A 22,935-nucleotide genomic window follows, 5' to 3' on the forward strand; every position below is an offset into this window, starting at 1 on the left:
ACAAGCAACCGAAATAGACTCTGGCTAACTTATGTAATATTTAATTCATTGGAAAAATATCAGGGTCTCACAGGATCAATGGGAGGCTAGTGAGTTAGGTGTGGAAACAGGCAGAAACTGAAGTAGCCCTGCAGACCAAGGAAACAGGGAGTACAACATGGCCCCATAGCCAGAATAGTCTAATCATGATGTTGAGGCTGAGATAAACTGGAACATCAGTCATTTTCAATCCAATTATTTGCTACTTGGCTATAGGAGGATGAGGCTGCTGGTCATAGTCTCACTTGACTACTGTAGAAAGAAAACAAGAGTGCCATGAGACACAGGAAATGGATTTCCATTGTCTAATGTACAAAAGATGCCCACTAGGCATGTGACCCACCAGTCACATAATAGTGCTTAGTGAAGGGCTGTTTTAACAAATCTAGACTCATTTATCAGGCATTCGTGGCCATTCACTTTCTGGCCTCAGCCTACTTTTTCAAACTTAGTTTTCCTCTGCATAAGCCCTGAATTTTCCTATCTGCTTTTCTCACTCAGCCCATTCCCACTGCCTGAAATGCTTTTGACCTGTTACTTCGTAAAAAGATGTATGACTGCACATGCATGTTTAATAGCAGCATAATTCACAATTGCAAAAATATGGAACCAACCTAAATGCCCATAAACCAGTAGTGGATAAAGAAAATGTGGTATATATACAACAGCCATAAAATGGAATAAAATGGCCTTTGCTGCAACTTGGATGAAACTGGAGGCTCTTATTCTAAGTGAAGTAACTCAAGAATGGAAAAAGAAATATCATATCTTCTCACCTGTAAGTGGGAGCTAAGTATGAAGATGCAAAGGCATAAGAATGATATAATAGACTTTGGGGACTCGGATGGAGGGATGAGAAGAGGTGAGGGATAAACAACTACATATTGGGTACAATGCACACTGCTCAGGTGATTAGTGCATCAGAATCTCAGAAATCACCACTAAAGAATTTACCCATGTAACCAAAGACCACCTGTGCCCCAAAAACTATTGAAATATAATTAAAAATGTTTTAAAAGATTAAAAAGATATGTGATTGACACATAATGGTTATACATATTTATGGGTTACAACATGGTGTTTTGGTACATGTATATATGTTGCATAATGATCAACTAGGGCAAGTAACATATGCATCACCTTAAACATCATTTCTATGTGATGAACATTCAGTAACCTTTCTTCTAGCGATTTTGAAATATACAATGCGTTGTCGATGACTCTAGTCATCTTACTATGCAATGGAACACGGGAATTTATTCTTCCTAACTGTAACTTTGTAGCAATGACCAATCTCTTCCCATCCCCAGACGGACTCACTAACTTCCTCATCCTCTGTTAACCACTGATCTACTTTCTACTTCCATAAGAGCAACTTTTTAAATTCTACATATTAGTGAGACCATGTGGAATCTTTCTGTCTCTGGATTATTTCACTTAACATAATCTTCTTCAGATTCATCCATGTTGCTGCAAATGACAGGATTTCACTCTTTTTATGGCTGAATAGCATTCCATTATGTTTGTATATCACATTTTCTTTGTCTGTTCATCTGTTGATGGACATTTAGGTTGATTCCATATCATGGCTATTATGAAAATTGCTTCAATAAACATGGGAATATAGATACATCTTTGATATACTGATTTTTCTTTTCTTTTCTTTTCTTTTTTTTTTTTTTTTTTTGGCAGAGGTATCTATACCCAGCAGTGGAATTGCTGGATCATATGGTAGTTCTATTTTTAGTTTTTTAAGGCACCACCAAACTGTTTTTTCAAAATGGCTATACTAATTTACATTCCCATCAGTAGTGTGTAAGGGTTGCCTTTTCTCCAAATCTCTCATATTTTAATATTCAACTTATCTTTTCTAAGGCTTAGTTCTCCTTTTTCTGGTCCCTGAATCACTGATTTTCTGTTTCCTCATTTTCTTTTAATCATGTATTGCTTGTTAATATCTTTTTCCAATGGTAGTCTTGTATCTTTGTCTAACTATGTGCCTCACTTTTCCCATATAGATTATAAACCCCTTGAGAGGAGAGATCATGTATCATTTATTTATTTGTTTTCTTGATAACCCAGTGTTATGTATGTAGTAGATGTTCATTACCTTATAATAAAAGTTTTTTCATTTCATTTCATTTTCTCGAAATCATTTTTGCCAAATGAACTTATGATGAATGAATGCAAGAATGTGAGTCATTAATTTAAATCAATACTAATTTAATTACCTACTGTATATGTACCACCATATTGATTGCTTTGGGGGGACAGAAAAAACAAACTTGAAAATTGCTTTAGGAGTAGCTCACAATCTGACTTAGGAGAGAAAAAAATACAAGTATGAGACACCCCCAGAACAATTATATAAATAAGTAAAATAAATAATGTAAAAATTTTAAATATCAGTGCTAAGGATATAAGAAAATGTAAATGCATGACTTAACTATATATATATATACACGTATATACACACACATATATGTGTGTATATATACATGTATATATATAACTATATATATATGTATGTGTGGTACAAGCAGATTGCTTTGTCTGGCATAAAGGGATTATGTTGGAAAATATAGACATGGTATTGGAGAATACAACGGTTATAAATTTAGATTTAATATAATAGGTAACAGCAATCATTTTTTCATTTTTGCTTTTGTTTTTTGAGACGAAGTCTCACTCTTATCCCCGAGGCTGGAGTGCTATGGCACGATCTCGGCTCACTGCAACCTCTGCCTCCCGGGTTCGAGTGACTCTCCTGCTTCAGCCTCCCAAGTAGCTGGGATTACAGGCGCCTGCCACCATGCCCAGCTAATTTTTGTATTTTTAGTGGAGATGGGGTTTCACCATGTTGGCCAGGCTTGTCTCGAACTCCTGACCTCAGGTGATCTTCCCACCTCGGCCTCCCAAAGTGCTGGGATTACAGGCATGAGCTGCTGCACCTGGCCACAGCAATCATTTTTTAATTAAATTTTTAAAAATTTTGGTAAAAGTAATAGTTGATTAAATACAATAAAGTCCATATATCCAAAGAAACACTAATCTGCTGTCAATAGTGATAAATATTTATTGACTTAGAAAAATGATCATGATATAGTATTTAGTCATGCAAGCAAGTTACAAAATATTATGTATATAAACTTGTTTTTTTTAAATAAAGGGTATAAATATGCATTAAAATATCTGGAAGTATAATCAACACGGTATTAACTATGTTTACATATAAGTAGTGTACTCCATGGTTATTTTTTGTTTATCTGTATTTTTTTTCAGGAGATATTTTTGGTTGAAAAAATGCATATGTAAATTTAAAGACACTACAAGTTTTCAAGGACTGTGGTGATATGAAGATAGAACATGAGGTAGATTGCTTTAGGACCTATGCATAAGGATATAAAACCAGCAAGACTTATTTGATGAGACAATGGAAAGGGCACATTTAAGAGATGCTTTGGAGAAAATCAGTTTTACTAGGTTTCTAATTTAATATGGGATGAAGATAAGGAGACTGAAGACAACACTGAAGTTGTGAGAAACATGGGAAAATATAGGTACCACTAACAGGTATAGGAAAATTGAGAAAGAAAACAAGAGATGGAGGAGTTACCTTTTGCCAGGAGGAGTATAAGAGGTAACCAACTGTATGAGATGAAAACTGGAAAAAAAAAAAAAAAAAAAAAAAGGCTTAGAAGTCAGGGCTGGAGATATAGATTTAGGTGTAAAGAATGTTAGTATAGAAGTAGAAATTACGAAAATCGGTGCATACGGTGAGCCTAATAAAGCTAAGTAAGGACTTAAGAAAATCCACTAAATTGTTTTCATTTACTATATCCCTGTGTGTTTTTTAAAAACCTTTATTGAAATAGAATTACATAACATAAATTTCACTCATTATATGTGTATAATTTAATAATTTTAGTAAATTTATAGAGAGCTGCGTGACCATCGCCATAATTGTTAGAATTTTCCCGTCTCCCCAAAAAGTTATCTAGGGCCTGTTAGCAGTCAATACTTGTTTTTACATCCAGGCTTAAGCAAACACTCTTCTGGTTTCTGTCTATATAAATTTGCCTTTTCTGTACATTTTATCTAAATAGAATCATACAGTATATTCCCCCTCGTGCCTGGCTTCTTTCACTTATGTTTTTGAGGTCCATCCATGTTATAGCATGGATCAATAGTTTTTCTTTTTAATTGATGAATACTATTCCATTGTATGACTGTATCACATTTTATTCATCTGTTTACTAGGTGGTGGATATTTGGACGGTTTCCAGTTATTTTTGTTATTATGTGTAATGCTACTATACATGTTTACATACATGTATTTGTGTAGACACATGTTTTTGTTTCTCATGGATATATTTCTAGGAGTAGAATTGCTGTGTTGTATAGTGTATTTGTGATTAATTTGTTAAGAAACTACCAAAATATTTTCCAATGTGACTGTACTATATGACATTACCAGCAGCAAATGCACTGTGGGCCACTTTCTGTGTGTCCTCATCAACACTTGGTATAATTTGCCTTTTTTATTATGGTCATTCTAGTGTATATGTAGTAGTTTCTTGTTGACTTCTGATTTGCATTTCCCTAATGACGAATGATGTTGAACATCTTTTCATATCCCTTTTAACCATTTTGTGTATTTTCTTTGAAGAAATATTTATTCAAATTATTTGCCAATTTTTAATTTTTTGGTCTTAATAATTATTGACTTGTAAGAGTTTTTCAAATATTCTGGATATGATCAGATGTATGATTTGCAATATTTTCTCTTATGTTGTTTTAATGATGACTTTAGAGTAACACAAGTTGATGAAGTCCAATTTATAATTTTTTTTCTTCTTTGAAACATGCTTTCAATATTTTACCTAAGAACTCTTTGCCCAACCCCAACTCATGGAAATGTTCTCCTATATTCTCTTCTAGAATTTTATAACTTTAGCTCTTACCTTTAGGTCTTACATTTAGGTCTGTGATCTGTTTTGAGTTAACTTTTTATATATGATGTGAAGTGTCTAATTTCTTTCTTTCCAAAAAAGATGGATATACAAATGTCCATTTGTTGAAAAGACTATCTCACCACTGAATTGTCTTTGTCCTTTTGTAGAAAATCAATTGACCATAAATGTATGGATTTGTTTTTAAACTATCAATTCTGCTCCACTTATTTATATTATATGTCAACACCACATTGTCTTAACTGGCTTTATAGTAAGTTTTGAAATCAGAAAGTATGAGTCATCTGATTTTACTCTACTTTTTCAAGATTGTTTCAGCTATTCTGGATCCCTTGTACTCTTATATGAATTTTCCAATCAATATGTCCATTTTAGGATCAACTTGTCAATTTCTGTGAAGAAGCCAGCTGGTATTTTTGTAGGCATTGGATTTAATCTATCAGTCAAACTAGGGAGAATTGCCATGTTGACAGTGCTGATCCCTCCAACCCAAGAATATGAAATGTCTCTTTAGTTAGTTAGATATTCTTTAATTTCTTTCAGTAATGTTTTATTTTTTCATTGTATGAGTCCTGATAGAACCTCTGAGCTAAATGAGCTGGGGGTGGGGAGTATGGGAGCAGCTATAGGTTACAGTTACTTACTATTCTTATCCAAAAGTCAGAGATTTTTCAAGCATAAATGCTTCTCAAATGGAGGTAGGTTTTTGGTTAATTTCCAGAGTACCAAAATGGTTGCTTTGTTAATTTTGTCCACGCTTATACAGGTAAGTATTTGCATTATACTTACCGATTCTATAACCCTAATCGAAAATTCAAAATCCAAAATGCTCCAATAAATATTTCCTGTGAATGTCGTGTTGCCACTCAGAACCTTTTGGGTTTTGAAGCACTTTGGATTTCTGATGTTCAGATTAGGTATACTCAACCTGTAATACTTTTGGGGGAAAGGATTTCCTGATCTTCTCATCTAGTCATAACTGGAAGTTCTGTCATCTGTGTATGTTTACGAGAATTTATGTTCCAAGTGCTTCTAGCTCCAAATGCTCAGTAACATAATATGTATTGAGATGCCAATTCAGTCAAAAAAACAGTTAAACTACCACTTGTCTTATAAAGACAAAACATTTAGGTTACTGAATAGTTTCCTTTTTTGTATTGAATAGACTCTATGTTTTAGCATGGTGATAAAACAGTTACTGAGATTGGCTACATAATTTAAGTAAACAAAAGATATATTCCAGCACTTCTTATGTGTTCAATACCACAGGAAATAATGGATGAATAAATCATCATTGCTGCCCTAAGGATCCTGTAGACTAGGCAGTAGTAATGTGCTGCCATTGAACCTTTATGGCACTGTCATATTTTTAATTATGTAGTTACTTGTGATTTATTTAATATGAACATCCATAAAATCTGTGAGGTTAGGAACCATGGTAGTATTGTTTACCTCCGTGTTATAAGCATTTCCTAACACAGTGTTTGGAACATAATAGACACTCCATAAATACTGTTTGAATGAATGAGTGAACAACATGTCATGGAAATATAGGGTAGAAGGAAATTATTTCCTACTAAGAGGACCAGAAAAGTCAGGGATTAAAGGAAAGGTTTCCAGTGAAAGGAAACAATGATGATTGTTTAAAGTCAAAGAGTTAGAAAAGACCCAGAAATATCTGAGGAACTGTAAGGTATTTTCTAGGGCTGTAGCATAGGAGTCATAGTGATGAGTCAAGGAAGAAAAGAGAATAAGAAGAAGAAAGTTAAGGGGAGATGAGTTTGGAGAAGCAAGTGGAAGCCAGGGTCTTTCTGACAAACTAATGACATTTTAAAAAGTCAGGGTTTTATTTTAAAGTAGGTAACTAGAGTTGGCAGTATGGAAGATGGACTGGACACAGAAAAGAGTAAATAATATGTATGCAAGCTGGGCAAACCCAGTGTACAATATTTGCATAGCCATCTGTATTATGTATAGGATTCTCCTAAAAGCTGACCTGAGAGAGGGAGAGAGACGGAGAGAGAGTGTAATGTCACTGAGATATATATTCTTTAATTTCAAAATTTGCTTTGGAATTTTTGTTAAATAGAGCCACATGGTCCTCCCTTTATATCCTTCTGACAGCATGATAATTCTTAATATTAACAATTCCAACAATATGAAATTACATCAGTATGACACATTTGCCTTTTGGAAGTGTGCTCATATTAGTGCCATATTTGATTTTCACAAAAACTCACAAGATAGAGACAGCTTTTTTCATTGTACCAATGTGAAGACTATCCTAATAAAGGCTAAAAGATCAGCCTATGGTTTCATAACCAGTACAAGTTAAGATGCAACATTAGAACGCTTTTTGAAGTCCAAACCCCTTCTAAAGGTAGCATGCATCCATGCATTTTAGTAATAATTTTACTGCTTTTGCTTTTTGTAACTAATGTTTCTTATAAAAGTTTTATAAGAAAGTTTTAACTTTGAAATAACAACAAGGTTAGCATTTGCTTCTTTGAAATTGCTCTTTTGAAGTATTTCCACAGTGTAAAAAGTTGAATAAAGAATTACCTAGATAATAGATTATGAATATAATATTTGTTAAAGTTAAAATGTTGGTTATTATCCAGTACAATAAAGCACCTGTATTTTAGACCTTTTACAAAACCCAAGGTACATTTTTTTAAAGGGAAAGAACAAGTGAGCACAGAGAAAAAATAATATTGGGTTGGCAGCACAGGGATCATCTTATATGTTTAGAAGGTGAGAGTAAGATCAAGAGAAGCACAGGTAGAAATGCAAAATGCAGATGAAAAATGTCAATATTACTGAGCATCTTTTGAGAAAGATGTTACATGCTTGTTTATAATGGTTTCATATGGAATATCTTTTGATGCAGTAAACCACATTGAAAATATTCTCCAGTTAATATAACACAATGAAAAACTTCTGCCATGGGATTTTTACAATAATAAACTTTATACTAAATATTCTTGAGATCTCTTTAAAAGTTGATTGCTTGTACTTTAAAATTCGATGTATTGTGTGAAATCAATTCAAAGGGTCAGAAATTCAAGGTGAAATTAGGAAAAGTTTAAATCCCCAGTAAGATAAAACACCTGCAAAATTAACCCAAGAGATGACTGGTGAGTAGATAATTCAATTTGGAAGCACCCAGAGTTTTGATTGAGTCTGAAGGAGACACAAATAGACCGTGATTATAAATTGAAAAAGTGAAATCTAATCATTTAACAGGAGAATGAATTATCAGAAAGAAAACTCCATTAGGGAAAATCAGAGAGCTGGCTGCAGGTTTCCAGCACTGTCTAGGAAAGAGAGTGTCCTGATTAGTAGATTGGAATATTCCAGTCCCCATCTCAATAATGGAGATGGTAAGTACATCAAATTAAACCTTGAGGCAGTGATCATTAAAAAAATCTACTGACTCCCTTTTTAATGATTCCAGGCTCACCAAGGAAAACTCTGATTATGATTTTAATGTGTGATATCCATACAAAAGTATGTATATGCTCTAATAGAGACAGAATATGCTGGTTATTAAACTAAACATTCCTGTGTTTATAATATTTACCAGTATAAGCTATTGCACGGGCATTCTGATTTATACTTAAATATCTTATGACTTTAGATAGGGAGAATTAGCCTCACTACTCCCGGTACTACTAGGACACTGACAGAATAGCAGTGTCTAACTGGAAGGAAACAAATATGTCTATATAGAAGGGCATGTTGGTGACAACATCCATCTGTTTGCAATTGGTAAAAGAACTAGGTGATGATAGAGAATATGTATATTTTTCCTATTCTCTGTATTGTTTTAATGTGAAATTTTTCCTATGGCAATGGTTTTCAGACTTTAGTTTCTGAAGACTTTTTTTTTTTTTGAGATGGAGTCTCAGCCTTGTCACCCAGGCAGGAGTTCAATGGCACAATCTTGGCTCACTGCAACCTCCGCCTCCTGGGTTCAAGCGATTCCTCTGCCTCAGCCTCCCAAGTAGCTGGGATTACAGGCACATGCCACCACGCCCGGCTAATTTTTTTTTTTTTTTTTTTTTTTTGAGATGGAGTCTTACTCTGTCGCCCAGGCTAGAGCGCAGTGCTGCGATCTCGGCTCACTGCCAGCTCTGCCTCCCGGGTTCACGCCATTCTCCTGCCTCAGCCTCCCGAGTAGCTGGGACTACAGGCGCCCGCCACCACGCCCAGCTAATTTTTGTATTTTTAGTAGAGACGGGGTTTCGCCGTGTTACCCAGGATGGTCTCGAACTCCTGGCCTCAGGTGATCTGCCCGCCTCGCCTCCCAAAGTGCTGGGATTACAGGCATGAGCCACCATGCCTAGCCCCGAAGACATTTTTTAAATTCCTAGGTCTTATTCCCAGAGATTCGGATACACTTGGTCTGGGATGAAACACAGGAATCTGCATTTTTAAACATCGCTCTGTATAATTCTCATCCGGAGGGTTAATGAACTATGAGCAGCACTCTTATACAGAGGAAAACTTTCTTAAAAGGATGGTTCACCGCTGGGCAAAATGTCATGGGTTTCTGTTAGGTTTCTGTTAACTGACTGAATTGAAACATTCTAACCAGTTCTAAGCCTGTGATTGGTCAGAACTGTGTATTCAAACCACAAAGAGCATTGAGGAGGTAGCAGGCAGTTTGATAAGAATAACTGATTCGGGTTGTAGCTAGGGCAAGACAAAATGGCTGCCGTCTTCACCGCCATATGCTTGGAGGTGAAGAACAGGAAATAAAATCCTTTGAGGGGGCCCTTGCTGTTCTATAGCAGAAGCAAATAGGTAAGTGTCAATGGCAAGGGGTAGCCTGGGAAACAGAATCCCACTAAAATCGCCATCATCTTCTCATAGCCACCTCAAAACAATTTAAGTAAAAACAACGTGCCTCTTACGGAAGTACAAGTGTCCTTTCCAGTGTCCTTTCTCTCAGACCCAGATTACTGCCTCTAAAACTTCTCTGATACAAAATCTTGGAGCTTCTTCAAGAGATGAGCAATTATTTAATTGAATATATGCAGTTAGAATAGGATTCCGGACATAGGGGGAGGGGAAACTAAGAGCTGGAAATTGCTTAAGAGTAGTATAGGGGGCCGGGCGCGGTGGCTAATGCCTGTAATCCCAGCACTTTGGGAGGCCGAGGCGGGCAGATCACGAGGTCAGGAGATCGAGACCATCCTGGCTAACACAGTGAAACCCCGTCTCTATTAAAAATACAAAAAATTAGCCGGGCATGGTGGTGGGCGCCTGTAGTCCCAGCTACTCGGGAGGCTGAGGCAAGAAAATGGCGTGAACCCGGGAGGCGGAGCTGGCAGTGAGCCGAGATCGCACCACTGTGTCCAGCCTGGGTGACAGAGCAAGACTCCGTCTCAAAAAAAAAAGAGTAGTATAGGCTAGGGTTGCAACCAGGAAGTGTCCGAGCTAGAGTTTGAATTAATCAGACTTCAAAGTCTATATACCCCTTCCCTTGATTTTTCTAATTTTAATGTGTATAACAATCAACTGGAGTCCATGTTGAAAATGTAAAAAATATATATATATATATATATAAAATAGGCAAGTTAATATATTAAAAATAAAAATATGTTTTGAATAAAAAAAGGCAGGTGGTCAGTGGGTATTATTTGAGAAACATTTTTTCAGAGCGAAGTTGCTCAAACTTTTTAGTCTCAGGATTCCTTTACGCTGTTACAAATTACCAAGAACCTTAGAAAGCATTTGTTTATGTGGTAAATAATATCTGATATATAGTAGCTACTGATATTTGTGGTATTAGAAGTAAAACTGAGAAATGTTTACAATATTTAACCCGTTTGAAAATACCAAGAATAAACACATTACCTGTTAATCAGGTAACATTTTATAAAATATAATTTTATTTTCCAAATTAAAAACATTTAGGGAAAACAAGATATACTATTGCATATTTTTAAAAATCTCCTTAATGCCTAGCTTAATAATTCTCTTATCTGTTTCTACATTCAGTCTGTTGTGATATGATATTTTAGTTGAAGTATATGAAGAACATCAGACCTTACAAAAATACATGGTAAGAAAAAGGAGAACCTTGGAGACTCCCTGAAAGGATCTTGAAGATCCCCATGGTCATGAGACCATACTTTGAGTCCCTGTTTTGTAGGAATAGCTGTTTTTACTGTAAGAGAGTTCTATATTCATCAGGTTTTTTTTTGACAATCAAAGTTTAGAGAAACTGAGGATCATTAAAAATGAATTTATTTCTTAGATTACTTAGGGTGGGGAAAATTATTTTATAAATATTACCGCAGTCACTCTTTCATTAATTTACTTTATTAGGTTTAAAGTACTATTGAAATATAAAAAAGAAGTATAGGTGATGGGGAAGAATTTTGTTTAAAGAAATTGGGTTTTAGAACAATGATTAGATTGAGGGTAGAGTGGTTTCAATAGGCAGTGAGGAAGGAATACATTAGGTAGACAATTATAGGTAGAAAAAGTGGGAGAGCAGGGACCAATCTATAGTTCTTTATAGTAGATAGTTGTTTACAATTGAATAAATAACAATAATGGTAAGAAAGTGCTAATTGTAACTTTCTAAAAAAGGTGATTAATTTGCCTGATAAAACAATGTTTTGTTCTGGTCACGTACCTCTTCAAATTTTCTTATATTTTTCGTTACTCTAAGTTTTAGTTCTGTAACCTAAAATTTACTGCCATGTTAGTGCAACAACTTTGACAAACATTATCTTATTTCTCATTTATCTGTGGTAAAAGTGGAAGAACCTGAAAAGGAACTTAGAAAGAAGCAGCTGGGAAAGGTGAGAGGAAAACCTAGAGTGTGTGTTATCCTGGAAGCCAATTGAGGTAAGTGTTTCAAGAAAGAGGGAGTGATCCACTCTGTCAAATTACGCTAATCCATGAGGTTAAAATGAAGAATAATCATTGATCATGAGATTTAGTGACATGGAGGTCACTCATAACCTAGACAGGAAAAATTCCCATGGAGTGGTTGAGGTGAAAGTTGCATTGCTATGAATTCAAGAGAAACTGAGAAGAAAGGAGTTGAAAACTTTTTGTAAGTAGCTATTTCCAGGAGTTTTGCTAAAACAGTAAGCAGAGAAATGGAGCAACAGATTTTAGAGGAAATGAGGTTAATACAGGTGGTTTCTTTTGGTTTATAAATGAGATAAATAATAGCATGTATATTTGCTTATTTTTTTGAGAGCTTCAGTGGTGAACTCTCAAGACATTAATCCTTTCCTCATAGAATCCATTATCTAGTTGGGGGAAATTATATTAAATAAATGATTACACAAATAATTAGAGTATAATTACCACACCTAACTTTTTCAAGGACATCAAGAAAGACTTCCCTATGTAAATGATACTAAGGTTGCACTTAGGGAGGGAATAGTACTTGAAAAGGTCTTGGGCAGAGGGAATATGGCCTATCAGGGATACTGACAGAAAGAAGCTACTGAGCTTGAAGTACAGACAGAGGGGAGAATGAATTTGGCAGAAGATAAAGAGGAAGAGTTAATCAGTGGCTAAATTATTTAGGTTGGAGTTCATAGATTTAGTTAAGGTCTTTGGTTATTATGCCATGTACCTTAGGGATTCTTGACTTTTATGTGTTTGGCGTAACAAAAGTAAACTAGCCAAAACTGAAAGGTAAAAGATGGGACAGAGAAAGCAGAAAGGAAAGGTGAATTGCATTACCACTATTCATAATGCCGCACACATGACATTAGGCCAAGTCTATCTGTAGTTTCATCATCAATTATTTTTTCTAATAAATACTAAATGTATTCAGTATTCACAGCATTGAGATATTTCTGTCTAACTGATCAAATCATATAGTAAGCAGGTCCAATTTGTTTGTTAATATGACCAGTAACAACAGATTGTCATTCCCTACCTAATATCTTCCAGTGACTTTCTTTTAATCTCTTAAAAATAATATATTTTCCAACTTTTTCTTATGAAATTTTTAAGCACTTGGAAAACCTGAAGACTAACACCTATATACCCATAATCTAGAGTCAAGAACTTTTATCATTTTGTTCTATTTGCTTTCTCTGTTTTGCTGCATAATTTGAAAGTAAGTTACAGACCTCATGATGCTTCATATGCACATATTGCAGCATATTTTGCCTAAAAATAAAGGCATTCTCTGTAATCTCAGTATTATCATATTTAAGCTACTTATTTTCCTATCATCTAATGCCTAATCAGTATTAGATATCTTCGATGCCTGCACCCAGTTTTTAAGTTTCATTGGAGTTTTTATACCATGAGAATTATTTATTTTAGGTGTACAGTTTGATGATTTACTGCAAATTTACAAAAGTTGTACAGCCATCATCTTAATCTGAAAACATTTCATCATTCTAGAAAGAAGTCTCTGATACATTTTTTTTTAATTGAACTAGGATTAAATCACGCTTATATCTCTTTAAAGTTTTTTTCCTAAAATAATTTTTCTTTTATTCCATGAAATTGATTTTTAGAAGAAATCAGCTGTTTGTTTTATGGAATCTTCTACATTCTAGATTTATCTGCCTGTTTTCTCATTATGTCACTTAACTTTTTCCTCTATCCATCTCCCAACTGCCACTCCCAATATTTTCTATTAAAGTCCTGGTTAGACTCATTCTGATATATTTGGAATAAAACCCAAATTTGCTAATTATTTTCCTCCTCTAAAAAGTAAGCCCCGGCCGGGCGCGGTGGCTCAAGCCTGTAATCCCAGCACTTTGGGAGGCCGAGACGGGCGGATCACAAGGTCAGGAGATCGAGACCATCCTGGCTAACACGGCGAAACCCCGTCTCTACTAAAAACACAAAAAATTAGCCGGGCGAGGTGGCGGCGCCTGTGGTCCCAGCTACTCGGGAGGCTGAGGCAGGAGAATGGCGAGAACCCGGGAGGCGGAGCTTGCAGTGAGCTGAGATCTGGCCACTGCACTCCAGCCTGGGCGACAGAACGAGACTCCGTCTCAAAAAAAAAAAAAAAAAAAAAAAAAGTTAAAAAAAAAAAGTAAGCCCCATAAAGCCTTCTCTAATACCAGTGTGTGGTTCACAGTAGGATCTCAGTACAAATTTGTTGAGTGAATGAATGAATCACCTACATTCAGATTATATATTTTTGCCATCCAGTTTCAACCTCAGCTTAAGACATTTTTCCATTTTAAATTTTCTCCCTCTGAGGATGAATACTGAGTGATCCCTCCACTTGGTTTTTCAAATCATGCCAGTTATGGAAATGTAGTCCTTTTTGATTCCAGTATGATAATGATAATATCAATTAGCACAGTTTTTGATGCTTCTGACCATTCCATGCTATTATTTTCAGTAGCCATCTATAATTTAGTTATGTTAACAAATGTACTCTGGCCTTTGGATTTTAAGGACATGTACATATATATAGACATTTCTAATGTGAGAAAATCTAAAACTCATATAAGTATATCCAGCTTCAATAAATAACTGTATTACTTTTGGCTGTTTCTCAGCCAGTATATTTGCATCAAATTCTCTGTTCTGTTTTCAGAAATACATTAAAAAATTTATGTGGGAGTGGCAGTTTGCAGAAGGCACTGATACATGTAAAACCAAGTAATGCTATTTAAAGCCATGCACAAATAGATATGTTTTGAATTATGTTCACTGGGAAAAATAGTAAAGAACTCCCCTGGTATTTTGCTTCCTATGCTTAAGGCCTTATCTTTGATAACTTGTTAGATGAGATGACAAATGTATCTTGGCACTAGATGCTAGGGAATTGTTGACATATTTTAGATTGCAAATCAGTTTGTATGCACAGTGCATTGCCTCAAAGGGTGTATTATGGTCCTCTACTATAAAATATATTGCTTTAGTTTAAAACTAAAATGTAGATGAAATTATAAGAAATAAATGGAAAATCCAGTTTGATCTCACCAAGAAAGTTTGAAATAATTTTTCATTTGCATACTGGTCAAATCAAAATAAAATTGATTTTAGGTGTTCAGTGCTGAACAACACTAGCTTAATAAGATTGTAATTTGAAGAACCTTGTCAAGGATTTCTACAAAACTTACAAGACATTTGTTAAATAGGAGCGAGGACAATGGGCAGAGAACATAGGGCAAACCTTATTTGTTTGGGGTGTATTTTTATATGAGTAGTCATATCACACAGATGGAAAGAAACTAGTATTTTATTAGATTTGTTTCATGTAAGGTGACCCGTGGAATAGAGGGGCTGGAATTTTCAGCGCTCTAGGACATTTTGGTTACTTCATGTATAGTCATGTCCCACTATATCTGAACATAGTGCTCTAGAGCAAAATCTGTTGTCACGAAAGAATCAAGAAAGTTGCTAGTGAGTATCCAAAACATGAAATGCATTTTCAAAACAAGTACCTTCTTGGAAAATGCATATTTGAATTTGGTATTTGTGTATATAATGGTTTTCTACAGAGGATTTCCTAAAGCATTGACACTGGAACTATAGAAACTGTTGTTATTTAGTTCATGACTTCTTGACTAGGGTAAAGTGCTAAAGGGACAAAGCTTGTGAATTTAGTTTCTCTGACGACCTTTACTCTTTTTATTAGACTATACTCTTAGACTTTCAAATAATTTCAGAAGTATATACAGGACAGATCCATTCCTGCTACTTGAGAAATAAATGGACTTTGTCGATGGTAACACAGTCATATCACCTAGATGTCCGTTATAGTCAACACAGTATTCTATATATCATCTTTAAATAATTCCTGTCTGGTGCCAAGTACTTAATTTAAACTTAATATGTGATTGAATGAATTGAAAACATTTTATATATTTTGTAGCTCTGTCCATTGAGAAGGCCTAGAAGAAACAATACCCAATAGCAATGAGCACACCCAGTGCCAAGGTCTTGTTTCCTATTATAGTTCTACAGTAAAAGGAACCTGGGCTCTGTAGAAATGGCTGATTCTAGGGCTAATGCAAGGGTTATACAAAATTATACTGGAGCATCTTGTAAGAACCAGCAAGTAAGGGAGTACTTAAGAAACAAAATGAGGGAGTTAATGTCAGAGGGACACAGGAGCTAACTAAAAGAGCTTTCCATGGCCAAAGCTGGAATAGTTTAAGTAACAAAATAAAATTGTATTGAAATATTACCCAAAGTATAAAATTAATAATCATGAATCCATACTCGTATAAATAAGTGACTTAACACATGGGGATGAATGGAAAAATCTCCTGTAACAGATGAGTTCCAGAAAATTTATGTGGGCATATCGCCATCAAGAAGTTGGAACGTAACTTCCCATTCTGTAAGTGTGGGCTGCACATAGTGACTTTTTTTCCAGAGTACAGTATGGAAATGGGAGGAGAATAATCTTAGAGTGGAGAAAGCTGATAAATACTACTTTGGTCAGGTGATCAAGGTTAGTAACCTTAGTGATAAGTTAGTAGTACATACCCTTGATATGATGTGATGAGAATGGTACTTTGCCTTTGTGTTATTTCTCCCAAAAACTTACAATCTAAGTATAGCTATGATAAAAAAAGTACTAGACAAACCCAAATTGAAAAGCATTCTAGGCTAGGCACTGTGGCTCACGCCTGTAATTCCAGCATTTTGGAAGGCCAAGGCAGGTGGATCACTTGAGTCCAGGAGTTCGCGATCAGCCTTGGTGACATGGTGAAGCCCTGTCTCTACAAAAAAATACAAAAATTAGCCAGATGTGGTTGCACGTGCCTGTAGTCTCAGCTACTCAGGAGGCTGATGCAACAGAATCGCTTGAGCCTAGGAGGCAGAGGTTTCAGTGAGCCGAAATGGTGTCACTGCACTCCAGCCTGGGCAACAGAGTGAGATCCTGTCTCAAAGATAAAATAAAATAAAATAAAATAAATATAAAATAAACACTCTATAAAATAAATATCTGATGATTACTCCTGAAGACAGTAACAGTCATCAAAAACAAATTCCTCTGCCACAGTTCAGAGGAGTCTAGGAGACACGATGCCTACTTGTAATATGGCATCTTAGATGGATTCCTGGGACAGTAAAAGGACTTAGCTGAAAACTAAGGAACTTTGAATAAGTATGGACTTTAGTTAACAATAGTGTGTCAGTATTGGTTCATTAGTTGTGGTAGATGTTCCATATCAATGTAAGATATTAATGGTAAGAGAAACTAGATGCAGGGGATACAGGAATTCTCTGTACAATATTTGCAAATTTTCTGTAAACCTAAAACTATTTTAAATAAAAAGCATGTTTAAAAATACATATCACTTGATTGGCATAAAAGCTAAACAATAGTGATGATGTGTTTTTCTGAACACAAAATTCAAAATGTCTTACTATATTAAGGTAAATGAGAGGGTGAAGTGCTCATTTCTTCAAAACAAACATTTGACAAAAATTTATACTTGGAGCTTCTACCCTCTCACATCATGCTTTTCTATCTTATCACTTCCATCTACAATATTTTGTTGCTTCTATAAGCTTTCAGATATCATCCTTAAGATGGCAGAGATTGACTGTTTGTCACTTGACAGTTCTGTAGAGGGAAGAAAGAGGAAGACATATTTTAAATTCTCACATTTTCCTTAGAATGACTAATGCTCCATGACAGAACTATGCTGGAGGGAATATACATGAGAAGAATTGTTTCCACACTGCACAGTTTTCTACCATGTTGATTCCAGTCAGGATAAGAGTGATAATTTCTGCTTCAGAACAGTCATGTTGACAACTAGAATAGGATGTGCTCATGCTTGGCTTTTATTTAGGGAAAAAAAGATATTATATTACACACCATTGCTAGAGCTATATATTTCATGGAAATTATGATATATGATTAAATTTTCCAAAAAACCCTCTTTATTTTTCATTTATCCTGTGACTTAGATTGCACTATTGTTATTTTCTATATTATCATCCAATGTGAAATGGCCAAACATATTGTGGTAATTAAAGGTATTGTTATATGTGAAGATTATTGTCATTTTATAATTTGACAGACCCATGCCTATCTTAAATCCTTTCAGAAACTTTCTAAGATGCATTTGTTTCAGCAGCATGGTAACTTACATGAGCTAGTGTGAACAAAGAACATTAAGGATTTTTTAAATAGGAGCCTCATCCAAATGCCCAGATATTTGCAGAAGAGTTGAATGTTTCAGATTAAGGCTTAGAGGAATTGCCAGCTACTTTGAAAAAGATGTTTCAACTCAAATTTATGTATCTGTGAAAATTTATCTACAATTTTGCATCTCAGTGAAAATTCATTGGAATTATTTGTAATCTTTAAATGATGTAGAGGTGGCCTTTAAAATAACTAGTTTTAGTGATATTTGTGGTAGAAACTACATTGTGAAACATTAAAATATCTTTTCTGTGAGCTTACATTTATATTGACATTTACCTAAGTATGTTTCATAACAGATGGTATAATCATTTTCAAAAAGGAGAAATTGAGATGATTACTAGTTTATAAAAGTAATATGAATATTTTGCACTGTATTCAGCTTGTCCTTTGTACCTCAAGGCCTTAGCATCTGATATTCCTTCTGCTTGGGGCATTGAATCAATTTTGGCTCTTTTATTACTCCTATCCTGTTTAACTGCTTTTTCTGGCTAGCTCTGGTTTATGCCACAGGTCTCAGATGATATGTCAGTAATTCAGACTTGACCTTCCCTTCTGAATTATGTCTCTGTTTCTTTCATAGCATCCTGTACTTTTCCTTCATCTCCCCAATCATGATTATGATTATATACTCATTTGTTTCATATTTGTGTAATAACTATTACCTTTACTAAACTGTCATATCCATTGCATAGTATCTGGCACATAATATATGATCAAAGGGGAATTGTAAGAATCAATGAGCAAATATTATTATAATATCCATATTACTAGCATGATTGTCACAATTTACGTCTAACCTTTATAGGATTTTACCGTATTTCATGAAAATAAGTAGACGTACAGAAAATCAAGTTACTCTTGTTCTATAATAGAAATAGAGAAGGTAAGCCACAATGCTTTTAAAACAGAGTATTTGAGCAAAAGACTTTGTTGGTGTTACTTTTTCTCTTTTCTCAATATGATTTATCCTCTAGGAAAGGATCATACAGATTCTTCAGTTCAGAATAACTCCAGCAATACTTACATGGTGACAACACCCTCTCCCATTCTCTGCTGTTACTCGAAATTTTAATTACTGGTCTCAAAACTCCTATCCTGTCTTAATCTTAGCAGACAGACGACCTTGGCACCTACCACTGAATGAAAATGAAGGCTATTATGTGAGAAATACTTCATCTTTCTCCCTTTTACCTCCTACCACCCTCCAAAAAATCCTGCATCCATTCCCTTTCTTTATTCTTTGCCTCTGCTCTTGGGAAAAGAAATTCTTTCTACCTCTGAGTTTAATTTCATTCCTTTCTGTTTTCTCTGTGATATTGCCACATTAGCTATTTCTTCTCTTACCTATGTTTTTAAAACATGTTTTCTTTGTACTTTATCCTTCTAGATGCCCTCTGAATATGCTCAAGTTTCTTCATGTAAAAAAAAAAAAAAAAAAAAAAAAAAAAAAACCATAAAAGAATTTTAACTCCACATCTTTCATGGTTGCCTTCTTATCTCTTTACTTTCCATATCGACTCTGTCTATGTACTCTAGGTCTCTACATTCTCCTTTCAATTCAGTCTTTTAACCCACTGTCACCTGGCTTCTGCCTTTACCTCTTAGTTGAGATTGCATTAACAAAGGTTACTAATGACTTCTTAATAGCTAAGTATAATGGACATTTTCAGATCTGAATTTGACTGATCTGCTGCATTTAATACTGTTGTCTGTAACATCTTTTCTATTTTTATGAATTTTTCAAAGGTAAGGATACTTGCTTTTTGTAGAAAATTTAAACATTACAGAGTCATAAGGATTCTTACGCTTACCTTGAAACTTTATTCTCCCTGTGTTTCTGTGACTCTTTTCTAATACTGGTCCTGCTCTTACCACTCTGGCTAATTTCTTAGCGTATACTTTGTAGGTTTTTCATTCACTGCCAACCCCTTGCATGTTGGTGTTCAATTGGATCCAGTGCTCAAACATTTTTCATTTGAAATTTCCCTGCAAAGTAATTTAGTTTTCTATCGTGACCCTAGCTATCACTCAGTGACTGCCAGCTCAGTATCTCTAACTCAGATCACTTTCCAAAGGGCCAATACCCATACATCCTCTTTTTTACATGCATAATTATTCATAAATCTCAGAGACACTTCAAACTTCAGGAGTCCAAAATGGAAACTACAACCATTTCTTGAAGTCTGTGCCATTTTCTCTATTACCTAGTCATTGTCATTGCCTTTGGTCTAATGTGTCAAGCCAGAGCCTTACCCCAGATTCCTTTCTCTTTTTCACCCTTTGTATCCAATTTGTCACTAATTTCAATAGAATCTTCTCAACATATCTCATATATTTCTCAGTATTATCATTCACAGCGTCGCTGTTTGAGTTCAGACTCTTTCATTTCTTGTCTACATGAAAACTTAAGTGATCTCATTGCCTTCTTTCTTAACCTGACTTCAGTCCATCTTTTACTCTGTAAATAATTGTCCTTAAACACTCAAATATGACCATATCATTCTTCTGCTTAAAATAATGTCTCCCCATTAGCTTCACTGTAAATCCCACAGGAGAGATTCCAACCTCCTTAGCATACCACCCAAAGCATTTGTTACCTGGCCTTTGCCTATCTTTCTAGCTGATGTCAGGACTAGGTCTCAAGGAACTGAAATTAGAATGGATTATTCTATTGTGTCAAGTAACAGAAAGAAGCTGCCAGTTGAATATGAACTGAAGTATTTAAGATTTTCAGATGGTCAAATCAGAGACACGATGATATTTGAGAGTAAAAATGAAAATTACAGAAAGACGTAAAAGGGCTGCCTATAACTAAAGAGGAAGGAGCATAAGATCAAGAACACAGAAAATAAGATGTTGGAAACTATCATCAAGAGTCACTGAAATGTCTATAGCATTGAGCTTATGATGGATCGGTATGCTAGGTTGACTTAAAGGTTCACATTTAAGATGGAGACTGATAGAAAAATCTGTGATATGTCTGATCATCTTTCTCTTCTATATAAAAGACTTTATTGGCTCCCTATCAACTATAGGACAAAATCCAAGATTTTCAAATGACCCAAGAGGGCCTCCATATTTAGGCTTCTTTTTATCTCTGCAAACTTACCTCCTTCCCCCGGCCCTCTTGATCTTTAGGTTCCATCAGCACTAAATATCTGCTGCTCTTTTCTCATGATTCTTCTGCCAAGATTGTCCTTAATTTCCTCATTTTCTGGGTAAATGCCTGTTCATTCTTTAAGACCCTAAACAGACATCACCACCTCTAGAATGCTCCCCCTGAATCTTCCTCACTCCCAGAGTTACTCATCCATCCATCCATGCATTTATTTGTTTGTTTATTATTGAGAAAATATTTATTGAGTGCTTAATATGGGCCAGATTCTATGTCATGTAATGGGAACACCATGGTGAATAAGATAGGCCACACATGACCTTTAGCAGTGGTTACACGTATAACAGAATAATCAGAAATAAAATAATTACCAATTTCATAAATGTTTTGAATAAAAGAAACAATGAACTATCATACAGAAAAATGAAGATGAGCGTTAGACAGAGAGGCAAACCACTTTAGTATAAGGTTAAGCCATAAAAAGTTGTTGCTCTTTAAACTGTTTGTGTCCCATAAAATAGTTTTACATAGTTTAACCTAATAGTTGACTTTCTGAGGAATTGACATTTAAGCTGAAACCTGAAGGATGAGGTGGAATTGGCCATGCTGGCTAAGCCTATAATTCAGCATGTTTCAGGAACCAAATGAAAAGAATTGAGAAAAAGAGTGAGTGAAACAAGACAAAAGTAAGAGACAGAAGTAGGGCACATCATGTAGGACTTTATGGGAGATTGGATTTGATTTTCATTAAAATGTAAAGCCACTGGAGTTTTTTAAGATCCCTCTGTTTACAGTGTGGGACTATAATAAAAGGGAGTAAGGGTGGAAAAATGCTATTAAGAGGTTGATGTAAGGAGAAAATTTGGTGTTGCCTTATTTGTGCAGAGTTTGGAATCAGACTGCCTTCGGTTAAATCCTGGATATGCCATTTATTAGCCATGTTACTTCATGTTCAAATTTTGAGTTTTACTCGAATTCTCTAAACCTCGGTGTATCTATCTGTGAAACAGAGACAATGATAGGACCAACTTCATAGTTTGGCCTTGAGATTGAATGAGATAATCCATTGCAAACACTAAGCAGTCCTTGATGGAGAATAAACACTAACTAGGTACTAGAGATTAATAGCCCAAGTGAGAGATGATAATGGCCTGGACTAAGTTGACAGTATATTTGGAGACAAGTGAATGGATATGAGGCCTATTGTGGAGGTTTAAATATCTGGGTTTAGTAATGTATTGGATTTGACAGTTGAGGGAAGGATTTTTCAATTATGACTCCTGGACTTCTGTCAAAAGGAGTGGAGAGGGTTGTGTTGCACTTTCCTGAATTGGCAAAGGTCTGTGTGGTACAGATTTTAGTTATATGAATTTCTCTATGAATACTATATAAAGCAGGAATGAAATAAAGGAAAAAGGTAAGTATCATACAATGTGAGAGAAAATGGCTGTTAAATATTTTAAGGGTCTGTCAGAATCTTACATGAGGTACATGAAACACTTTTAGTTTATATTATGTTTATACCACAGTGTCTGTAATATGTAAAATTTTTAAATGTATATATTGTTTGTTCCCATGGTATAAGATTTTGGAAATTTCTACTGTACTATGTGATAGGCAGTGAACAATTAAGCTTATATGTTTCTTTTGTCTTTATATTAAAGGTGATTTGT

The 22,935-nt window shown here is 35.0% G+C and overlaps 1 protein-coding gene across 5 annotated transcripts in view; it reads left to right on the forward strand.

Annotated features, from left to right (window-relative positions):
* The window catches only part of FAM133A (family with sequence similarity 133 member A), a 39,482-nt gene that overhangs the window by 13,559 nt on the left and 2,988 nt on the right, over positions 1-22,935 (forward strand). For 2 of the 5 annotated variants that reach the window (XM_045383152.3, XM_015444228.4), the window contains exon 3: positions 11,790-11,879. The exons of 2 other annotated variants lie outside the window; for them this stretch is intronic. The gene's annotated coding sequence lies outside the window, so the exon portion shown is untranslated. Of the gene's footprint in view, positions 1-9,692; positions 9,822-11,789; positions 11,880-22,935 lie in introns of those variants that run through there. One more of the 5 variants, XM_045383151.3, reaches the window with a different exon arrangement.

The sequence above is a fragment of the Macaca fascicularis genome, chromosome X (genome assembly GCF_037993035.2).
Source record: "Macaca fascicularis isolate 582-1 chromosome X, T2T-MFA8v1.1".
NCBI lineage: Eukaryota > Metazoa > Chordata > Mammalia > Primates > Cercopithecidae > Macaca > Macaca fascicularis.